General features: G+C 43.2%; 1 long non-coding RNA gene across 2 annotated transcripts in view; it reads left to right on the forward strand.

Moving 5' to 3' along the window:
- The window catches only part of LOC144296108 (uncharacterized), a 63571-nt gene extending 61494 nt beyond the window's left edge, over window positions 1-2077 (forward strand). The window contains exon 8 of one of the 2 annotated variants that reach the window (XR_013363241.1): window positions 980-1848. This is a non-coding gene — a long non-coding RNA (uncharacterized LOC144296108). The other variant, XR_013363255.1, reaches the window with a different exon arrangement.
- The last annotated feature ends 3923 nt before the right edge of the window (window positions 2078-6000 follow it).

A 6000-nucleotide genomic window follows, 5' to 3' on the forward strand; every position in this document is an offset into this window, starting at 1 on the left:
GAGTCTTTGCTTTTTCTTTTAAGTTATGAAGAGTTCAGTTATTGAAGTAGGAGAAGCACATCACAGCCAATAATGTTTCTAGAAAAATCACTTTAAAGAAAGGTGATTATACATAGCATTAATAACAATAGCTACTGTTACATTCTTTTTAAAACATTTATTTTTATTTTTTCATTGAAGTATGATTTTTAAAAAAGATTTTATTTATTTATTCATGAGAGACACACAGAAAGAGGCAGAGACACAGCAGAGGGAGGAGCAGGCCTCTCGCAAGGAGCCCAGTGTGGGACTCGATTCCGAGATCGGGATCACACCCTGAGCCAAAGGCAGATGCTCAACCACTGAGCCACCCAGATGTCCTTGAAGTATGATTGACCTACAACATTATATTAGCTTCAGGTGTATGATACAGTAATTTGATATTTGTATTTGTTGCAAAATGATCACCACAGTAAGTCTAGTTAACATTTATCGCCGTACATAGTTAGAGAATTAAAAAAAACCAGAGCATTCTTGAAAGGATTTTTGTTAATTAAGGGATGAGTATCCCTATTTTAAATGAGGCAGTTTTCTCAGATGTATGCTTAGTTTCTCAGGAATCATGGTAAGTTCCTCTGATGTTCATAAGTTTCAGCCCCAACATTACCATGACCTCATTATTGTTCACCGATTGTCCAACTATTCGCAGGCTGCCTCTACTCAAACTTGGAATCATGGAAGATTGTACCAAGTAGTGCAGAGTTAACTTTCACTCAGCAATCTAGTAGAGTTTGAAGATAATTGTTAATTTTGACAAATGGTATGATAAACTGAAAAGCCTAGTCTCCAGATTTGTAGCTCCTCTCAAGAGGTGAGATTGATCTGCCCTCCCCTTGATTCTAGGCTGGCCTTGAGACTTGCCTTGACCAAAGGAATGTGGCAGAAATGACACAGTGAGAGTTCTATTGCCTAAATCTTAGCTTCCTCTGTGTTCTTTCAGGATACACCCTAAGACCACCAGCTAGGGAAGCAGTTGTCTCCGTGTTGGAGGACAAGATGCCACAGAGAGGGAAAGTAAGGCACCCTACTGGACAGCTATACCAACTGCCTGGCATTTGAGTAAAGTCATCTTGGACCTTCTAGCCCAGAATGCCTTTCAGCCGAGTGCAGAGCATGAGAAAGCCCTGGCAAGACATCAGAAGAATTGCCCAGCTTTGGGATGCCTGGGTGGCTCAGTTGGTTAAATGTCTGACTCTTGATTTCAGCTCAGGTTATGATCTCAGGGTCGTGGAATTGAGCCCTGTGTAGGGCTCCATGTGCAGTGGGGAGTCTGCTTGGGATTCTCTCTCTCTCTCTGTCCCTATCCTCAGCTCGTGTGCTCTCTTTCTCTTTCAAATAAATAAATCTTAAAAAAAAAGAACAACCCAGCCATCTCACAGTATTGTGAAAAGTAACACATTACTGCTATTTCAAGCCACACAATTTTGGGATGACTTCTTATTCAGCCATAGCTGACTTAGACAGAATCTTGGATGCTACTATCACCTCTCCACTCTCCTTCCTACCCAAACATGCCTGAGAGCAGACAACACTATTTGTTATCCCAGCTGGCATTTCTTCACCTTTCTCAGGACTCTGCATTTCTCATTTCCCATCCAGTTTCCCAGTAGCACTCCCCCCATCTCCCCTGAATGACCTATCCTGGAGACACTTCTCAAGTCTCACTTCCTTTATGTCTTACCATCAGATTCTCACTGGATGTGGAGTTCAAAAGGAATTTTGAACGGGATTACAATGGCTCTGGTTGGATTAATTTATGATGGTTCGTTCATTCCTTCCTTGAATAATGATTTCTGCTTTCTCTCCTTTCCTTCAGCCTAGTTCTCTTAAGTTTTCATCTGGTATCCTGTGTTAATTCTGGTGAGATTCAACTCCCTTCCTGGGAGCTAATGGAGGAAAACCTATAATGTTTTCAAATATCTTTGACCTCAAATGATTTCATCTTTGAAGGCAGATTGTAAAGAAGACTCCTGCTGTTAAGAAAATGTCCGTTGTCTGATTCTCTTCATTAGAATGTAAATTTCATGAGGCCATGGAACTTCGTTTTCTTGAGTGTTTTGAATGAGTGCACATTCAAAAAGATTATAAAATAGGAATGAAAAAAATCCGCTCACCACTTAGAACTCTTACTATTTTTTTTAAAAGATTTTATTTATTTATTCATGAGAGACACACACACGCAGAGAGGCAGAGACAGAGGCAGAGGGAGAAGCAGGCTCCATGCAGGGAGCCTGACATGGGACTCGATCCTGGGACTCTAGGATCACACCCTGGGCTGAAGGGAGGCGCTCAACCTCTGAGCCACCCAGGCATCCTGAACATTAACTAGTAATACCTCAAAGTATATAAAAACCAATGAGTTAAATATTGGGCTAACCCCCCCTTGTAGAGAGTAACAATCATCCAGTGTGGAAATCGCTCACCCTTTATTTATCTAGTCTTTTTTGAACACCACTCTGTCCCAGGAAACAGAGAAATGGTAGAGAACAAGGCAGACACACTGCCTGCCCTCATGGGGCTTAGGAACTAATGAGGAAAACAGGGAAAAACAACTGGACTGACCAAATGATTGCATATCAGCATAAAGATCGCAAAGGAAACGAAGAAAGGGCTGAGAATAATGGTGGGAGGCCCGGGGGCAAACCTGGCTGACAGAATGACATTTCAACTGGGATCTTAGGGGTAAGAATAAAGGAACTAAAAAAAAAAAAAAAAAAAAAGAATAAAGGAACTACACAAGAAGTCCAGGGGAAGACCAGGGGCAGGGCGGGGGTGGGGCAGGAAGAACAGGGGGTTCTTAGCATGAGGATGAAGAGTGCTGCCTGGAGTCTGTTCCAATCCTGCCTCTGCTGCTCACTAGCCCTGTAGCCCTGGCAGCGAGTTTCTCAGCCCCTTTGTGCCCTGCTGTCTTTATCTGTAAAATTTGGGGCTCCAAGAAGTTGAGAGCAGGCCAAGGTGATAGCACACACAGGACTTTGTAGGGCAAGGCAAGGGATTTCGGGATTCCTTCCTCTTCCATCAAAGCACAATGAGGCTTCCCAAATGAGCCTTAGGTTTTGGGCTTTAGTGACTGGGTGAATAATGGTGAGATTTACCTGGGTTGGGGATCACAGGGCCATGTAGGCTAGATCTGGGCCCTCAGGATATCTTAGGCTCTGAGCTTTGGGAAGGTTGCATTCTGAAAGTCTATTCAGGACTCTAGTCATATTTTGTTTATAGGAGAAATAATATGTAAATACTGCCCTCCCTCTCTTTTGTCTGGGTTGCCAACATGCCATCCAGATGGAGGAACCTGGAAATTTCTGGGCCACGTGAGCCATGGCCATGGCCTCATGGGCAGGCATCAAAAGCACCCAGGAGGCCCAGGTAATGCTGGTGGCATGCATCACCACAGGGTCCACTTCAACAAATATTACCCAGGGTACTTTGGAAAGGCTGGTATGAGGCAACACCACTTAGAGAGGAATCAGAGCCTCTGTCTGATTGTTAAACTTTGATAAACTGTGGCCTTTGGCCAGGGAGCAGACATGGGCAAATGCTCCCAGAAACGAGACAGGAGCTGCTCCTGTCATCGATGTGGTGCAGTCGGTCTACTACAAAGTTTTGGGAAAAGGAAAGCTTCCGGAACAGGCTGTCATCTTGAAGGCCAACTTCTCCAGTACAAGAGCTGAGGAGAAGATTGGGGTGTGTGTTTGTATATTGGGGGTGGGGGTGCTGTGTCCTGGTGGCTGGAAGCCACCTGGAAGGAGGTTGATTACATGGTAAATGCTATCAAGTGCTTTTCAAAATTAAAAAAAAAAAAAATACGGCCCTCAATGGCCCTGGCATTATTTAAGGGCACTTCCTGTACTTAGGGCAACAAGGTAGGTCCAATCATCGTTACCATTTTACAGACAAGGAAAGGTGTGTAGCAATAAAATGAGGGAACCCAGAGCTCCATAAGTTACACGCTTAACCACTAAATTACCTACCCTAGGATATGATGCTAAGCCAGCGGTTTGGGCTTCTTTGTTAATGAACCTTAAATTAAAATATAACACACAGACAAGAAAGTATAAAAATCACCAATGTGCATTGGGTGAGTTATCAAAACAGACATGCCAGTAAACACCCCTCAGGTTAAGCAGTGGACCATTACTGGTGCCCAGAAGCCCAGCATGTCCCCCATCCCAATCGCTACCCTGTCTGCCTCCACAGAGGTAATTGCTCTCTTGACTTCCAACGCTACAGCTATATTTTGCTTGTTTTGGACTTAATATAAATGGAATTACAGGATTGGTTTTTTTTTTTTTAGGACAAAAATCTGCCCTAGTTTGGAATGCTTGAGTCATTCAGTGGGAATTATGATATCTTAGTGGAATTTGCCTTTAAATTTTGCGGAGAAACCCCTGTGCCCATGCAGTGTGCTGCTGGGCCAGGTTTGGAATCAACTTTCCCGGAGTCCTCTAGTAACAGGTGGTGCGGTCTACCTGGAGAGAAAGGAAAATTATGTAAAAAGGAAATTCTAAAGGAGACATTTTGAGCACGCACAAACAGAACTAAAGATAAAAGATACAAAACGCCACATGGAATTAAAAATGTGGGAAATGGGAGGTCAACTCACTATTAAGGACAAATTATAACGGGCAAGTGTAAGGTAGGACATTTATGGAAAATTCATTTTCTTCGTTCGGATGTTTGGGGTGAGAGGACATTTGGAATGGCCCCGTATTGTATCCATTTGAAAAACCACAAGGGTAAGCTTCTAAAAGCCAATAATATGGAATAAAACTATATAATATAGTATGTTTTATGTGATATAATAAAAAAGATTAAGGGATGGTACAACTTTGCAATTGCCAGTTAATTATAAGCTGCATGAGCGATGAAAGGGACTTTATGATCTGACGCCTCCAGTTTATAGAAGCCCAGACTGGTTAAATGATTGGAAGCACAGTTAACTAGGGCACACCTGGAGAAGGGCAGTGCTGGGGCCAGGGCCTGGGTTTTGAAGACATTCAGGTCTTCACACTCTACTGAGCGGTCTTCCTCACAGGGTTGAGATGTATATATGAAGATTGTGGTCTGAGATCTCAAAAAGATCATATTCAAGGGCCATTTTGCATAATGTTCATTCTTCCCTCATGAAAGACCATGGAGACACTGATAGTGGAAAGTGGTTCCTGGGAGTTTGCGACTGGGGGTGACTGCACCCACTTGCGCTAGGAATATAATTTATTCTTCCCTCTCCCTGGATGCTCTTTTCCCATTTCTTCAAAAGCTGGCTCTACCTCACCCTTCAACCTTAGTTCATAAAAGTGGGACCTAATTATTCTCTATTCAGCATTCAGTGGATTTTCTTCTCAACACTAATTAAAATAAGTATTTATTGGGGCATCTGGGTGGCTCAGTGGTTGAGCATCTGCTTTGGCTCAGGTTGTGATCCTGGGGTCCTGGGATCCAGTCCCACATTGGGCTCCCCCACAGGGAGCCTACTTCTCCCTCTGCCTGTGTCTCTGCCTCTCTCTCTGCCTCTCATGAATAAATGAAATCTTTTAAAAATAAGTATTTATTTTATGTAGTTTTTTCATTGCTTGCTTGCTTGGTAAATCTCTTTGTCTACTTCCCCAACCATAATGTAAATGCTAGCCCAGCAGGGACCAGCCTGTACAGTTCATGGCAGCAATCCCAGCACGGACACACTATTTAGTGGGTGCTAAATTAAGATTGCTTGAAGACAAAAGGAATGGACTTTCTGGGAAGGACTATGTGGCAACCATGTGTCCTTGAATGGCAGGCTTTCATGGAGGCACATCGCTGTTGACATAAAGCTATACTATATCTTTAGGAATTTGAAAGCCATGTTTCTACGAGCAAGTGTGAGTATTCCTGGTAACGCTAACTGTGTGTTTACAGCCCCTCAGTTTGGAAGGTGAGAAAAGCTGCAGAAGATGACCCATCTTGAGTCTCTTATTGTGGCCT

Source organism: Canis aureus, chromosome 24 (genome assembly GCF_053574225.1).
Source record: "Canis aureus isolate CA01 chromosome 24, VMU_Caureus_v.1.0, whole genome shotgun sequence".
NCBI classification, from domain to species: domain Eukaryota; kingdom Metazoa; phylum Chordata; class Mammalia; order Carnivora; family Canidae; genus Canis; species Canis aureus.